The sequence below is a fragment of the Pseudophryne corroboree genome, unplaced genomic scaffold, assembly GCF_028390025.1.
Source record: "Pseudophryne corroboree isolate aPseCor3 unplaced genomic scaffold, aPseCor3.hap2 scaffold_1457, whole genome shotgun sequence".
In the NCBI taxonomy this organism is placed as follows: domain Eukaryota; kingdom Metazoa; phylum Chordata; class Amphibia; order Anura; family Myobatrachidae; genus Pseudophryne; species Pseudophryne corroboree.
The window spans coordinates 9,671-27,679 of record NW_026968086.1 but is presented as its reverse complement, the minus strand read 5'-3'; the positions used below and the strand labels follow the sequence as shown (position 1 = coordinate 27,679).

The 18,009-nt window shown below is 42.4% G+C and overlaps 1 long non-coding RNA gene across 1 annotated transcript; it reads left to right on the top strand.

Moving 5' to 3' along the window:
* Positions 1-1,290: 1,290 nt before the first annotated feature.
* LOC134997688 (uncharacterized) lies at positions 1,291-17,350 on the top strand. Its single transcript, XR_010200082.1, has 3 exons — positions 1,291-1,361; positions 2,528-2,666; positions 17,031-17,350. It is a non-coding gene; the product is annotated as an uncharacterized LOC134997688 (long non-coding RNA).
* The last annotated feature ends 659 nt before the right edge of the window (positions 17,351-18,009 follow it).

Sequence of the window (18,009 nt, the reverse complement as noted above, 5' to 3'; positions counted from 1 at the left end):
TGGGACTTGTAGTTCTGCAAAAAACAATATTCTTTCATTTTACTCAAGGCTATCAGCCCCCCATCCGCAGCCCTTGGATGGGGGGGACAGCCTCGGGCTTCACCCCTGGCCCTTGGGTGGCTGGGGGGGCCCCTTTATTGAAGGGGTCCCCACTCCTCCAGGGTACCCTGGCCAGGGGTGACTAGTTGGGTATTTAACGCCACGGCTGCAGGTAGCGGTATAAAAGTGTCCCCCGGCTGTGGCATTATCTCCCCAGCTAGTGAAGCCCGGTGTTGGTACAAAAAATACGGGGGACCCCTACGCTTTTTGTCCCCCGTATTTTTTGCGCCAGGACCAGGCGCAGAGCCCGGTGCTGGTTGTTAAAATACGGGGGATCCCCTGTCATTTTTCCTCCCGTATTTTTGCAACCAGGACCGGCTCAAAGAGCCCGATGCTGGTTATGCTTAGGAGGGGGGACCCCACGCATTTTTTCCCCGTCTTTTTTAACCATTTCTGCGCCGTCGGAAAAGTCGAATCCAGGACGCACTTATCCGTCAATTCCTCCGTTTTTCAACAGCGGGACTGTTAAATCCGTTTTGTATTGAATATGTCGAATTCCGGCATCCCCCGGCCGGAATTCGACTGTCGATTTGTGTCGAATTTAAAAACGGTCGAATTCCAGCCGGTATTCGACCGCAATTGCATATACCCCTTAATATTGAATACAGTTTGTTTTTTTCATGTCGTAAAGAAAATTTCTGCTATATTTGTCATTCTGCAATGGTTATATTAATCTATAACAACAACATTCTAAATCTAAGGTTCTAAAACATTCCAGATCTTAGGTTCTAAACTGGAGGATTGTGTGAGCAACACTATTTATCCATGTGTTGATAAAGGTTTTGATTAAACACAGATTCAAACTATTAAATTTTAATAAGCTTTTAAAACTCTGCAGAAAGGTATGCTTTAAATAAAATAACGTGGCTGAGGTAGATTTTATAGCTAAATTATCCAATTAACTGATCTGAAAAGGAAACCGCTTCATGATCACAAATCAATTATTATTCCTGCATTTTATTCTTTCAATTATTTTGAAGGTAAATAAAAAACATATATGAAAAATAATATCATGTACAAATGTATTTCCTCTGCAAATACAATATTTCTATAATTAGCTCTTAATCAATAATGCATTGACATAAAAGTAATAGCACAATAAAGTGATAAGCACTTTCTGTAATTAAAATTATGCTTTTGTCGACCATATGATATTAATAACTGCTTTATGTCATAGCATAGCTTTTTCTGAATCGAAAATGAGGCTGAACCACCTGGTGTCGGATTCTCACAGGAATTGGTATCCTTAAAAGGCGACGTGGGTGAGGCTCAGCGTCATTCATGTGTAGTGCGCATTTAGCTATGCTGTACTCTGCTGTAGGGGCTGTGTAGGCAGGAACGCACTAGTGCATCTTACTGGGGCATACTGTTATTAATGGGGCATTCTGTACTACTGTGCTACGGGGGCATACTGTTACTGGGACATACTGTACTACTGTGCTACTGGGGCATACTGTTACTGGGACATACTGTACTACAGTGCTACTAGGGCATGCTGTTACTGGGGCATACTGTTATTAATGGGGCATTCTGTACTACTGTGCTACAGGGGCATACTGTTACTGGGACATACTGTACTACTGTGCTACTGGGGCATACTGTTACTGGGACATACTGTACTACAGTGCTACTAGGGCATGCTGTTACTGGGTCATACTGTATTAATATGTTACTGGGGCATACTGTACTACTGTACTGCCGAGGCACACTGTTACTGGGGCATACTGTACTACTGTTCTGTGTCTGACTCCAGACTCACAAACCATAGCTCATAGCTGAGCACTTATTACTGGGGCATACTGATTATTTATCATTCACATATTGTGACACTGTAGGTGGCCCGTGCTTTGTTGTACGTAAAGGGGTTCTCTGCCAATCTAGGGGTGCCCCGCACCAGTTCTAAAAGCTAAATTATATAATTTAAAGAAAATATATCTTCTATCTATCTATCTATCTATCTATCTATCTATCTATCTATCTATCTATCTATCTATATATCTATCTATCTACCTATCTATCTATCTATCTATCTATCTATCTATCTATCTATCTATCTAGTGCTAAACCCCAGTGTACTGCTGTCTACAGTGTTTTAAAAGCTAAATATATCATTTAAAACATTTCTATATATATCTTTTAGCGCTAAACCCCAGTGTACTACACTATCATTTTTCTGTGACACTGCCAGTTAGTCCCCAGTGTATAATCTCATGTACATATTGTTCCACACTGTTGGTAAAATTAAACTGCCGTTTTCAATTACTATTTCTAACTCATATGCGTATTGTGCGACACTGCAGGTGAACGTAAACTACAGCTTTAGATTATTATCTCTGATTCATACACATATTGTAACACTGTAGGTGGCACATTTTTTGTACATATTGTGGTGTGTGCTGTAACCCACTTGGTTCATGTCTGTTGATAGATATGGAAGACAAACAATTGAGAGGAGAGCAGGAAGCACATACTAGTGCTGCAGGAGCTGCCACCAGTTATGATGATACAAGTCCATCAACATCATCTACTATGGCCAATGCCTAAGGACATAGATGGCTTAAGTCAGGGTATGTAAAATCAAAGAAAAAGTAAAAGTCAGATTAGTGCAATAACCAATAAAAATTGTTGTCTATGCAATAAAGACCATCACCAATGCCCCATTGATTAATTTACATTTGTAGAATCAAACAAATTAAATGAAATTACTAATCAATCCTTCCTTCCACTACATACGTACTCTACCTCCCTTGGGCCCCTGCTCTAGTTAATTAATAAATACAAACATGAGTTGTGTATATTGGTCAAAAACATACATATTTACAACATGGTACATACTGTGTGCAAAGCTTGCTGAGGCAACCTGAGGCACCCCACCCATTGTTGACAAACAACTTCCAGCAGGCCCAGCAGACAGAATGGATCCTTGGAGTTATAGTTCAGCTGGAGAGCCACAGGCTGCTTTTCTCTGATGTAGAACAGCAAATATTGGTCCCATGATCCCCAACAACCAACCTGAGCACAAAATAAACATCTGTTTACAGTGTGTACTATTAGCACCTCAACAAACAAGGCCACCACCTTTCTATTAGATCTACAAAAAAAATATAGCATAACTGTCACTCATTCACACTGGGAGCAGCCAGTTATGGTCTAATCGCTATAGTTATCAATATTCAAAAGATGTGGCACAAAATAGCTGCACACGCCTTGCATGTTAGTGACAGGTGCTCTGTAGAAGTCACTCAGATGGCCAGGTTTTAGATGATTGGTTGAATTTGGTTCACATAGGATTGGACACAAATTGGCTCTAATATATGCCTAAAACATCTCTGTGCAATGGAACAAAGTCAAACACTGCATGATATCTTCTGACAAATCTCTCCAAGCTTGAAGAGCAAACCTTCTCCGTTTCAAAGATGTCTTTCAGGAGATGAACAACTTAATCCTACATAGAGGTTGAAAATAATTTAAACAGATGATTAGCGAACCTTCTCCAGGTCAAAGATGTCTTTCAGGAACTGAAGAACTTGATCCTACATTAAAGTTGAAACATTTTTTTAACATATGATTACAGCATTTAAAAATATATTGTTAACTGCCATGTGTTTGCTGCCCACCGCTGTTGCTTAGCTTACTCAAAATAGAAGATAGAGCTGTAACCATAGAAGTTGTACCACTATGGGGTATATTTACTAAGCTCCCGATTTTGACCGAGATGCCGTTTTTTCTTCAAAGTGTCATCTCGGTTAATCTCGGTCATTTACTAAACACTAATCACGGCAGTGATGAGGGCATTCGTAATTTTTTGCAAGTTCAGGTAAAAAATTACGAATGAATACACCATCGGTCAAAACGCGGCTGTTTAAGTATGAATCTCGGTCATTTACTAAGAAGTGCAAAGCCAAAAAAGAACAAACACTGCCGTGAAAAATTACAACTCGTAAAAAAGTGCTAAAAAAAAACAGACCTTTTTTTTTTATTCGTGATTGGATAGGCATGCACGGATCCATGAGATCCGTGCATGTATATCAGTGGGAAGGGGTGGGAAAGTGCTTATTTTTTCAAAAAAAATTGCGTGGGGTCCCCCCTCCTAAGCATAACCAGCCTCGGGTTCTTTGAGCCGATCCTGGTTGCAGAAATATGGTGAAAAAAATGACAGGGGTTCCCCCATATTTAAGCAACCAGCATCGGGCTCTGCGCCTGGTCCTGGTCCCAAAAATACGGGGGACAAAAAGAGTAGGGGTCCCCCATATTTTTAAAACCAGCACCGGGCTCCACTAGCTGGACAGATAATGCCACAGCCGGGGGTCACTTTTATACAGCGCCCTGCGGCCGTGGCATCAAAAATCCAACTAGTCACCCCTGGCCGGGGTACCCTGGGGGAGTGGGAACCCCTTCAATCAAGGGGTCCCCCCCCCCCAGCCACCCAAGGGCCAGGGGTGAAGCCCGAGGCTGTCCCCCCCCATCCAATGGGCTGCGGATGGGAGGGCTGATAGCCTTTGTTGTAAAATAAAAGATATTGTTTTTAGTAGCAGTACTACAAGTCCCAGCAAGCCTCCCCCGCATGCTGGTACTTGGAGAACCACAAGTACCAGCATGCGGCGGAAAAACGGGCCCGCTGGTACCTGTAGTACTACCACTAAAAAAATACCCAAAAAAACACAAGACACACACACCGTGAAAGTATAATTTTATTACATACATACACACATACATACATACATACTTACCTTATGTTCCCACGCAGGTCGGTCCTCTTCTCCAGTAGAATCCAAGGGGTACCTGTTGAAGAAATTCTACTCACCAGATCCAGTGGTCCAGGCTCCTCGGCAAATCCAGGGTTAATCCACGTACTTGAATAAAACAAAAAAACGGTTGCCCGACCACGAACTGAAAGGTGACCCATGTTTGCACATGGGTCACCTTCCCACGAATGCCAGAAACCCACTTTGCCTTCTGGCTAAGTGGGTTTCTTCAGCCAATCAGGGAGTGCCACGTTGTAGCACTCTACTGATCAGCTGTGTGCTCCTGTCCTCACTGACAGGCGGCACACGGCAGTGTTACAATGTAGCGCCTATGCGCTACATTGTAACCAATGATGTGAACTTTGTGCCCTGCGGTTGACCTAAAGTGACGTCACCGCTGAGCAGAAAGTTCCCATCATTGGTTACAATGTAGCGCATAGGCGCTACATTGTAACACTGCCGCGTGCTGCCTGTCAGTGAAGACAGGAGCACACAGCTGATCAGGAGAGTGCTACAACGTGGCACTCCCTGATTGGCTGAAGAAACCCACTTAGCCAGAAGGCAAAGTGGGTTTCTGGCATTCGTGGGAAGGTGACCCATGTGCAAACATGGGTCACCTTTCAGTTCGTGGTCGGGCAACCGTTTTTTTGTTTTATTCAAGTACGTGGATTAACCCTGGATTTGCCGAGGAGCCTGGACCACTGGATCTGGTGAGTAGAATTTCTTCAACAGGTACCCCTTGGATTCTACTGGAGAAGAGGACCGACCTGCGTGGGAACATAAGGTAAGTATGTATGTATGTATGTGTGTATGTATGTAATAAAATTATACTTTCACGGTGTGTGTGTCTTGTGTTTTTTTGGGTATTTTTTTAGTGGTAGTACTACAGGTACCAGCGGGCCCGTTTTTCCGCCGCATGCTGGTACTTGTGGTTCTCCAAGTACCAGCATGCGGGGGAGGCTTGCTGGGACTTGTAGTACTGCTACTAAAAACAATATCTTTTATTTTACAACAAAGGCTATCAGCCCTCCCATCCGCAGCCCATTGGATGGGGGGGGACAGCCTCGGGCTTCACCCCTGGCCCTTGGGTGGCTGGGGGGGGGGGACCCCTTGATTGAAGGGGTTCCCACTCCCCCAGGGTACCCCGGCCAGGGGTGACTAGTTGGATTTTTGATGCCACGGCCGCAGGGCGCTGTATAAAAGTGACCCCCGGCTGTGGCATTATCTGTCCAGCTAGTGGAGCCCGGTGCTGGTTTTAAAAATACGGGGGACCCCTACTCTTTTTGTCCCCCGTATTTTTGGGACCAGGACCAGGCGCAGAGCCCGATGCTGGTTGCTTAAATATGGGGGAACCCCTGTCATTTTTTTTACCATATTTCTGCAACCAGGATCGGCTCAAAGAGCCCGAGGCTGGTTATGCTTAGGAGGGGGGACCCCACGCATTTTTTTTTGGGATTTTACATTGTTTAATTAAAAAAAAAAAAAAAAAAGAACCCCAGCACGGATCACACAGATCCGGCCGAGATTGATTGTTAAAAAAAACGGCAGTGTTTTGCTAATCACTGCCGTAAAATTAGGTAAAAAAAAACGAATGACATCGACATCGGAAGAAAAGAAAAACCCGAATACGACAGCTTAGTAAATCCATCGTAATAAATTCAAAAAGTTGCAGTTTTACACTGTCGATGTCATTCGTGATTGAACTTTGACCTATTTTCGGAAATTACGAATGTTAGTAAATGTACCCCTATGACTGAAAAAATACTAAAAACGGTTCAATTCATAATGCATAAAATATACACATTTGTATTTGTTATGAATACATACAATAAATGTTTTAAAAAATGTATATAGGTGCATACCTTGGTCAGTCTAACTCAAAGGGACAAATATCCTCAGATTAACTGGTATTTAAAAAATATGAATATATAAGCCCTTTTTCTTCTCCCCACTCTGGGAACAGGGTGTGTTAAATGTAATTTGCAATCTCTGTGGCATAGTTACAAATATAATGTCATTAATAAGAGGATAGCTACCACTTCCAATAAGTTTACCGACAACTGCTTCAAGCAGCACTCCCTCTCTTCTCTATGTGGTGAGGAAAGAAGCTACAATTGGTTCCATTTCCTCCTCATAGCGAACACAAAAGGGGCTCCAGGGCTTGTTATATAGTCTCAACGTGGCTCAAATGCCCCGATCAAATGATCGTCCGTGGCTGTGAATGTGGAGCCATACCTGTATTTCACCTTGTGTAACAGTGTCCCAGAGGACATCCACAGTGAATATGTACTGCAGCAACAGGCCCTCTAATGCATTTCGCTCAAAGGAGCTAGCTTGGTGCAACCTTTTGGCTTAAACTGGATGAAATGAATATTGTGACCTGTGAAATGGTCAGAATTAGAGATAAGCGGGTTCCGTACCCAGAGAACCATACCCCCCTCCCGAACATCATGCTCTGTGCCCAGATCTGAGTCCGGCTCGATACACCCTGCCAGACTCGTAAACCAAAAAGAGGCTATACATCATCATCACACTGTCAGATTCTCGTAGGATTTGGATTCCATATAAACAGCTGCGTGTCACCGCCATTTTCACTCTGGATTTGGAGAGTGAGGGAGAAAGACCTCTGTTCCTCTGTGGGTGGTGGCATCAGATGGGTCAGTGTGTGCTCTGTAGGGGTGCTGCTCCTGTCACTGAGGTGTACCTGTGCTGTTAGGGGTGCTGTCCTGGCTATCACTGGTGTTTCATGTGCTGTTAGGAGTGTTGCAGCTGTACATGGGCGTTGCTGTCCTGGCTGTCATTGTGTTGTACAGGGGGCAGGGGCACTGTCCTCCTGTATGCTGTAAAAATTAAGAGGTGCTGTTGTTAAAATAAAAAAACAATGGTCCTGTATACTGTGAAAATACGGGGGTGCTGACCCAGTCTTGTATGCTGTAAAAATTCAGGGGTGCTGCTGTTGTTAAAATAAAAGCACACTGGTCATGTATGCTGTAAAATTTCAGGGGTGCAGTTGTTAAAATAAAAGCACACTGGTCCTGTATGCTGTTAAAATTCAGGGGTGCATCTGTTGTTAAAATAAAAGCACACTGGTCCTGTATGCTGTAAAAATACAGGGGTGCTGGCCTAGTCTTGTATGCTGTAAAAATTAAGGGGTGCTGCTGTTGTTAAAATAAAAGCACACTGGTCCTGTATGCTGTAAAAACTCAGGGGTGCAGTTGTTAAAATAAAATCACACTGGTCCTGTATAGTGTTAAAATACAGGGGTGCTGCTGGTAAAATAAAAGTACACTGGCATCTATGCTTTAAAAATTCAGGGGTGCTGTTGTTAAACTAAAATCACACTGGTCCTATATGCTGTGTGAAAATACAGGGGCACTGGCCCAGTCTTGTATGCTGTGAAAATTAAGGGGTGCTACTGCTGTTAATACAAAAGCACACCGGTCCTGTAAGCTGTAAAAATTAATTGGTGCAGCTGTTAAAATATAATCACACTGGTCCTGTATGCTGTGAAAATACAGGGGAGCTAGTCCAGTCTTGAATGCTGTAAAAAATCAGGGGTGCTGCTGTTGTTAAAATAAAAGCATACTGGTCCTGTATGCTGTAAAAATTAAGGGGTGCCGTTGTCAAAATAAAAGCATACTGGACTTGTATGCTGTAAAAACACAGGGGTGCTGGCCCAGTCTTGTATGATGTAAAAATTCAGGGGTGCTTCTGTTAAAAAAATTACACTGGCCCTGTATGCTGTAAAAATTCAGGGGTGCTTTTGTTGAAATAAAAGCACACTGGTCCTGTATGCTGCGAAAATACAGGGGTGCTGGCCCAGTCTTGTATGCTGTAATTATTCAGGGGTGCTGCTGTTGTTAAAATAAAAGCACACTGGTCCTGTATGCTGTAAAAATTCAGGGGTGCTGTTGTTAAAATAAAAGTACACTGGTCCTGTATGCTGTGAAAATACAGGGGTGCTAGCCCAGTCTTGTATGCTGTAAGTATTCAGGGGTGTTGTCTTTGTTTAAATAAAAGCACACTGGTCCTGTATGCTGTAAAAATTAAGGAGTGCTGTTGTTAAAATAAAAGCATACTGGACTTGTATGCTGTGAAAATACAGGGGTGCTGGCCCAGCCTTGTATGCTGTGAAAATTAAGAGGTGCTACTGTTGCTAAAATAAAAGCACACTGGTTCTGTAAGCTGTAAAAAATCATTGGTGCAGTTGTTAAAATATAAGCACACTGATCCTGTATGCTGTGAAAATACAGGGGTGCTGACCCAGTCTTGAATTCTGTAAATATAAGGGGTGCTGCTGTTGTTAAAATAAAAGCACACTGGTCCTGTATGCTGTAAAAAATAAGGAGTGCTGTTGTTAAAATAAAAGCATACTGGACTTGTATGCTGTGAAAATACAAGGGTGCTGGCCCAGTCTTGTATGCTGTGAAAATTCAGGGGTGCTACTGTTGTTAAAATAAAAGCACACTGGTTCTGTAAGCTGTAAAAATTCATTGGTGCAGTTGATAAAATATAAGCACACTGATCCTGTATGCTGTGAAAATACAGGGGTGCTGGCCCAGTCTTGCATACTGTAAAAATTCAGGGGTGCTGCTGTTGTTAAAATAAAAGCACACTGGTCCTGTATGCTGTAAAAATTCAGGGGTGCTGCTGTTAAAAAAATATTACACTGGCCCTGTATGCTGGAAAAATTCTGGGGTGCTGTTGTAAAAATAAAAGCACACTGGTCCTGCATGCTGTAAAATACAGGGGTGCTAGCCCAGTCTTGTTTGCTGTAAATATTCAGGGGTGCTGCCGTTGTTAAAAATAAAGCACACTGGTCCTGTATGTTGTAAAAATTCAGGGCTGCAGTTGCTAAAATAAAAGCACACTGGTCCTCTATGCTGTTAAAATACAGGGGTGCTGCTGTTAAAAAAATTACACTGGCCCTGTATGCTGTAAAACTTTGGGGGTGCTGTTGTTGAAATAAAAGCACACTGGTCCTGTATGCTGTGAAAATACAGGGGTACTAGCCCAGTCCTGTATGCTGTCAATATTCAGGGGTGCTGCTGTTGTTAAAATAAAAGCACACTGGTCCTGTATGCTGTAAAAATTCAGGGGTGCAGTTTTTAAAATAAAAGTACACTGGTCCTGTATGCTGTTAAAACAAAGGGGTGCTGCTGTTAAAAAAAATGACACTGGCCCTGTATGCTGTAAAAATTCAGGGGTGCTGTTGTTGGAATAAAAGCACACTGGTCCTGTATGTTGTGAAAATACAGGGGTGCTGGCCCAGTCTTGTATGCTGTAAACATTCAGTTGTGTTGCTGTTGTTAAAATAAAAGCACACTGGTCCTGTATGCTGTAAAAATTAAGGGGTGCTGTTGTTAAAATAAAAGGACACTGGTCATGCATGCTATAAAAATACAGAAGTGCTAGCCCAGTCTTGTTTGCTTTAAATATTATGGGGTGTTGCTGTTGTTAAACTAAAAGCACACTGGTCCTGTATGCTGTAAAAATAAAGGGGTGCAGTTGTTAAAATAAAAGTACACTGGTCCTGTATGCTGTTAAAATACTGGGGTGCTACTGTTAAAATAAAAGCACGCTGGTCCTGTATGCTGTAAGAATACAGGGGTGCTTTGAAAATAAAGAGGCACTGTTCTGTGTGCTGTTATAATAAAGGGGTGATGTTCTGTAAAATGGAGAACAACAATTTGGTGGAAAAAATAGTGGAAGATCAGGAACCACTTCCAGTTCCTAGTACTAGTACTGAAGCTGCTGCTGTCACTAGTCATGATATTGAAGATGCAATTCCATCAATGTCATAGAGGGCATGTAAAATCCAAGAAGCAAACATTATTAATGAGAAAAAAAAGAAATAAATATACGTGAAACGTAAAATTGGCAATATGCCATTCACGGCACATAGTGGCAAGGAAAGGCTAAGGCATTGGTCTATATTCATGACTGGTGGCTCAGCTTCTCATAAGGAAAAATTAAGCTTGTTAAAGCACATGAAAAAACAACTGTGCGTTCAGATATATCACAAATCCCCAAGGAGAGTCCAAGTGTGTCCGCGGTTGCAATGTCTAGGCCTGACATTCCCAAGACTGTAGGTAGGAGGCTCCTACCACCATTTGCACACCCCCTGCATGTGCTGGGAGAAGCACTGCCAATTCAGTTACTGATATTGAGATTGAGCATATCACTGTAGACGTACACCAGGATGAGTGGATATTGGTGTAGATGGCGCTAAGGAGAAATGTTGACGATGAGGATTCTGATGGTGATGTGGTTTGTTTGAATAAGGCACCAGTGGAGACAGTTGTTGTCCATGGGATGAGAAAGCAAATTGTCATGCCTGGGCAAAATACCAAAAAAGCCACCTCTTCGAAGTGGATTTATTTCTCCACAAATTCGGACAACAGGTGTCAAGCCATATGTTGCCTTTGTCAATCTGTAATAAGTAGGGGTAAGGACATTAACCACCTAGGAACATCCTCCCTTATACGTCACCTACAGTGCATTCATCAGAAGTCATTGTCAAGTTCAGAAACCTTGTGTGAGGGAGTAAGCAGTCCACTGACACCTAAATCCCTTCTTCCTGTTGTACCCAAGCTCCTGCAAGCCACACAACCAACTCCCTTAACGTCAATTTCCTCCTCAGTCAGGAACGTAAGTAATCCTGCAGGCCATGTCACTGGCATGACTGACGAGTCCTCTCCTAACTGGGATTCCGCCAGAGGGTCCTTGAGTGGTACTCCTACTGGTGCTGCTGTTGTTGCTGCTGGGAGTCGATCATCATCCCAGAGGGGAACTCAGAAGACCACATGCACTACTTAAACTAAGCAATTGATTGTCCAACATTCCTTTGTGAGGATGATGAAATATGACAGCAGTCACCCTGTTGCAAAGTGGATTACTGAGGCCATAACAACTATGCTGGTGTTAGACGTTCGTCCGATATACGCCATTAGTGCAGTGGGATTTAGACAGTTGATGGACATACTGTGTCCCCGTCACCAAATCCCATCTAGATTGCACTTCACTACGCATTCATTAAGAAAGTATCCTCAGTGTCCTGAAAAATGCGGTTGTACCCAGTGTCCACTTAACCACGGACATGTGGACAAGTGGAGCAGGGCAAACTAAGGACTACATTACTGTGACAGCCCACTGGGTAGATGTATTGCCTCCCGCAGCAACAACAGCAGCAGCACCAGTAGCAGCATCTCACAAACGCAAACTCGTTCCTAGGCAGGCTATGCTGTGTATCACCGCTTTCCATAAAAGGCACACAGCTGACAACCTCTTACGGAAACTGAGGGACATCATCGCTCAATGGCTCACCCCACTTAGACTCTCCTGGGGATTTGTGATATCTGACAATGCCACCAATTTGTGCATGCTTTACATCTGGGCAAATTCCAGCACGTCCCATGTTCTGCACATAAAATTACTTTGGTGGTGCAGAATTTTTTTCAAAATGACAGGGACATGCAGTAGATGCTGTCAGTGTCCCAAAAAATTGCAGGCCACATTCGACATTCACCAACTGCATGCCGAAGACTGGAGTGCCAGCAAACACTCCTGAACCTGCCCTGCCATCACCTGAAGCAAGTGGTTGGTAATGAGGTGGAATTCAACACGATATGCTTCAGAGGATGGAGGAGCAGCAAAAGGCCATTCAAGCCTATACATCCACCTACGATATAGGCAAGTGCAGTGAAGAATGATTTCCGTCTTGTGCAAGGTTCTCCAACCCTTCGAACTTCCCACACATGAAGTTAGTTCAGACACTGCCAGCTTGAGTCAGGTAATTCCCCTCATCAGGCTTTTGCAGAAGCAGCTGGAGAAATTGAAGGAGGAGCTAAGATAGAGCGATTCCGCAAAGTATGTGGGAATCGTAGATGGAGCCCTTCATTTGCTTTGCCAGGATTCAAGAGTGGTCAATCTGTTGAAATCAGAGCACTACATTTTGGCCACCGTGCTCGATCCTAGGTTTAAAGTCTGTCCCTGCTGTGGTGAATGGGCAATGACACCTGCAGCTCTCGAAATTGACAGCTGCAGGTGTGGAACTGTCACTCCCACTGACCGTTCTTACATTGCACCTGCATATCAGCATGCTATCTTGTAGATAGCAGCGCCAATATAGGCAGGGGTGCAAAGCGCTGAGCACACTTCCCAGCATTCTTACATGGGAGAGAAATGGTATCAGTGCACATAATGGCGCTGATAACGCTTGTCACCCATAACGTCACTTCATACATCTACCCCTGTGTGCTGTCCAATTTGCCTTCTATACATTCAGTTGGAGGAAGGGCACAGGTGCATGCTGTGCATTAACCAGAGGAATGCTGGTCACCAAACCTAGTATAAATATATATATATATATATATTTATATATATATATATATATATATATATATATATATATATCCAGTGTTTGCCCCGGCACTCCTCTGGATTCGCTTGCTGTGGTACACTTCCTTGTGGACATGACCATCCACCAACATGCAGCAAACAATAACAGGTGGCACTCACAGACTTGTAAATTGATGAAAAAGTCTTTTTCATCAATTTACAAGTCTGTGAGTGCCACCTGTTATTGTTTGCTGTATATATATATATATACAAACAGGAGTCCCTGCACTCTCACAAACCACAGCCAACTATTAGGGTGCCCATCAAAGTCACACCCCCTAGGGGGTGTGGCCCAAAGTACAATACAGTATTATCCACTGGTGTGGAAAGAATAGCACTCTCTAGATTTGAATCAACCAAGTGAAATGGAAATTTAATGAAAAGGTCAATCTCACAGTTCCAAGTAACGATTTCCTCCTTCAACATTTCGGTCAACACCAGGACCTTTGTCAAAGAGTTCACAGCTTAGTCAAACAAACAGCATAGCATCACAGATCAATAGTGCAGTCAACTGGAACGGAGAGGACGTGGCTGCGTTCTCTCCCTGAAAAGCTCCGTATTTGTGCCCGGTGTGCTGCAAATATCTGTGCTCAGTGTGCTGCAAATATCTGTGCTCAGTGTGCTGAAAATATCTACGTTCTCTGCCTGAAAACGCTCTATATCTGTGCTCAGTGTGCTGCAAATATCTGTGCTCAGTGTACTGCATTGTGGGGACCACCAGTATATAATTATAGTAGTACAGTACAGTAGGCCATTGCTGTATCTTGCAGCTCTGTGTCAAGTATACTATCCATATCTGTGCTGTATTATTATGAGCAGTATATAGTAGGACAGTACAGCATTTTGGTGACCAGCAGTATACATATAAAATAGTACAGTACAGTAGGCCTTTACTGTATCTTGCAGCTGTGTCAAGTATACTATCCATATCTGTGCTGCATTGTTGTGAGCAGTATATAGTAGGACAGTGCCGCATTTTGGTGACCAGCAGTATACATATGGTACAGTACAGTAGGCCATTGCTGTATCTTGCAGCTCTGTGTCACTTCTAGTATCCTGATCAGTGCTCAATATCTGCTGCATTGTAGTGACCAGTATGTATACTGTACTGTGCGACGTGTGTTATACACCTGGTGATTTTATACATCCTGTAATCTGTACTGAGCGATGTGTTAGATACACCTGGGATACACCCTGTATACTGTACTGTGTGGCGTGTGATACACCTGGTGATTATACACCCTTTATACTGTACTGTGCAATGTTTGTGATACACCTGGTGATTATACACCCTGTATACTGTACTCAGCGATGTGTGAGCTACACCTGGGAATTATACATCCTATATATTGTACTGTGTGTTGTGTGAAATACACCTGGGGATTATACACCCTATATACTGTACTGTGCGATGTGTGTGATACACCTGGTAATTAATTATACACCCTGTATACTGTACTGTGCGATGTGTGTTATACACCTGGTGATTATACATCCTGTAATCTGTACTGAGCGATGGGTGAGATACACCTGGGGATTATACACCCTATATACTGTACTGAGCGATGTGTGAGATACACCTGATGATTATACATCCTGTAATCTGTACTGAGCGATGTGTGAGATACACCTGGGGATTATACACCCTATATACTGTACTGAGCGATGTGTGAGATACACCTGGGGATTATACACCCTATATACTGTACTGTGCGATGTGTGTGATACACCTGGTAATTAATTATACACCCTGTATACTGTACTGAGCGATGTGTGAGATACACCTGGGGATTATACACCCTATATACTGTACTGAGCAATGTGTGAGATACACCTGGGGATTATACACCCTATATACTGTACTGAGTGATGTGTGAGATACACCTGGGGATTATACACCCTATATACTGTACTGTGCGATGTGTGTGATACACCTGGTAATTAATTATACACCCTGTATACTGTACCGAGCGATGTGTGAGATACACCAGGGGATTATACACCCTATATACTGTACTGAGCGATGTGTGAGATACACCTGGTGATTATACATCCTGTAATCTGTACTTAGTGATGTGTGAGATACACCTGGGGATTATACACCCTATATACTGTACTGAGCGATGTGTGAGATACACCTGGGGATTATACATCCTGTAATCTGTACTGAGCGATGTGTGAGATACACCTGGTAATATCTGTGCTCAGTGTGCTGCATTGTGGTGACCACCAGTATATTATAGTGGTACAGTACAGTAGGCCATTGTTGTATCTTGCAGCTCCATGTCAGACTCAGTTCTAGTATCCTGATCAGTGCTCAATATCTGCTGCATTGTTGTGACCAGTATATAGTAGTACAGTGCAGCATTGTGGTGACCACCAGTATATAGTAGTACAGTACAATAGGCCATTGCTGTATCTTGCAGCTCTGTGTCACTTCTAGTTTCCTGATCAGTACTTAATATCTGTGCTCAGTGTCAGTGCTGCATTGTGGTGACCAGTATACTATAGTACAATAGTCCAGTGCTGTTCTTGCTGCTCAGTGTCAGTTCTCCGTAGTATCATCAGTTCTCAGTATAATCAGTTCTCAGTATAATCAGTGCGCTGTTAGACGTGTGCCCATTTTCCACCATTAGTGCAGTGGGATTTAGACAATTGATGTAGTTATTGTGTCCCCGGTACAAAATCCCATCTAGATTCCACTTCACTAGGCAGGCGATAGCGAGATTTTACCAATTAATATCAGTGATTTATAATTATTAATTACAGCGATCTTGCCAAATAATTCCAGTGATTTTGTCATTTTCTTCCAGTGATTTGGACCAAAAATACCATTGATTAGAACGAATAATAACTGTGATATTGAGGTGTTTGTGTTGCTTAGCTTAGCCATCCAGCGACCACAGTGCACCTCTTTTTCTTTTTTCTTTGCATCATGTGCTGTTTGGGGCCAATTTTTTTAAGTGCCATCCTGTCTGACACTGCAGTGCCACTCTTAGATGGGCCAGGTGTTTGTGCCGGCCCCTTGGGTACCTTAGCTTAGTCATCCAGCGACCTCGGTGCAAATTTTAGGACTAAAAATAATATTGTGAGGTATGAGGTGTTCAGAATAGACTGGAAATGAGTGGAAATTATGGTTATTGAGGTTAATAATACTTTAGGATCAAAATTACCCCCAAATTCTATGATTTAAGCTGTTTTTGAGGGGGGTTTGAAAAAAAACACCCAAATCCAAAACACACCTGAATCCGACAAAAAAATTTCAGGGAGGTTTTGCCAAAACGCGTCCAAATCCAAAAAACGGCCGCAGAACCGAATCCAAAACCAAAACACAAAACCCGAAAAATTTCTGGTGCACATCTCTAATATTAATATATATATATATATATATATTGTAAATGCCAAATTGCTTTCTCACAAATATTTAAAATGCCCGCTCTAATATATATTGTAGACGCCTGCACATCTTATTACCATTTGCCATGAATGTGCGCTGTACATTGCAAAACACTACATCCCATAAGAGAAAACAATACAACCACACATTATCTGAGTTCCAAAGCTCATTGATGTATATATTTGTTATTAAAAGGATATGGATTCAAAATATATTACAATGTACAGTATACCTATAGTTACATGGATACAATAGCACAGTAATCAGTTAATACAAAATACATACAGTTACAGTTACAGGCCAGCATACAATACCATTATCCTTAAGTTATATTAATTTGTCTCTCCATATCACTCTCTCTCTCTCTCTCTCTCTGTAAAATCATGCAGGAACTGGTGCAGAAGCAACTCCATCATCCTCTGAGACAAAACAGCAACTGACTTCCTGTGTGATCAGCAATATGTTATCTAGTTTTTGGGGGAGGGGACTTTCTCATTCATGATGAGTCACTAGTTTATTCGTGTGCTGAACAGGTTCAGCCTTGGGGACGTCCAAAGGGGCTGGCCTGAGCTTCCTGTCCACTACCTGTTTGGAATATCTATTGTTCTAATAAAAGTGATTTTACCTTTCATACATTTAATCATAACTATTTGTTGCAATGTCCTACAACTTAATAACAAGTATCAAATGAATCTACACATTAATCTGCTTGCTTTAATACCAAATAGGACAGGTGGATCTGGTTTCGTTCAAATAATACACATACATGACATTACTTAATTATATAATTTTAAATCATCATGATGTCTGGCGCTTGATATTATTATAATTATGTACTGCATGAAATAAGTGTTGAATACATCTCTGTGGCATGTCCGTGTAAATGCGTGTGTTACCATATATTACTGTGCTCGCTGCGCGTATTTGCAAGTATAGCAACTCATAATGTGTGTAGTTTGTATGTTCTTTTTATGTCATATTTATGACTTCGACAGTCCACCCTTTGGCAGTAAACAATAACTGCCATCAATTATTAACATAAAAAAAAATATTTCATACAATAATCGGTGACCTAGACACAAGTATGTATTCATTTCGCAAATCAGACACTTGTCTATATTTGGGGAAGACAGGGAGGAGGACGAGACATCCTCTATATGCACTCGGCGGTCACGGGACCACTGGTTGGGTGTGGGACAATATTCAACATATAGAGTATGCTGGGACAGTGCTTTGGCCTATAATGTCTGATTTGCAATGAACATTTCATACATACATGTACCTACGTATTTGTACACTGATGTTTGGATTCGATTGAGGTTCTACTGGGTAGATGAAGAAGACACAAACAAATCGTGAAAGTGACAT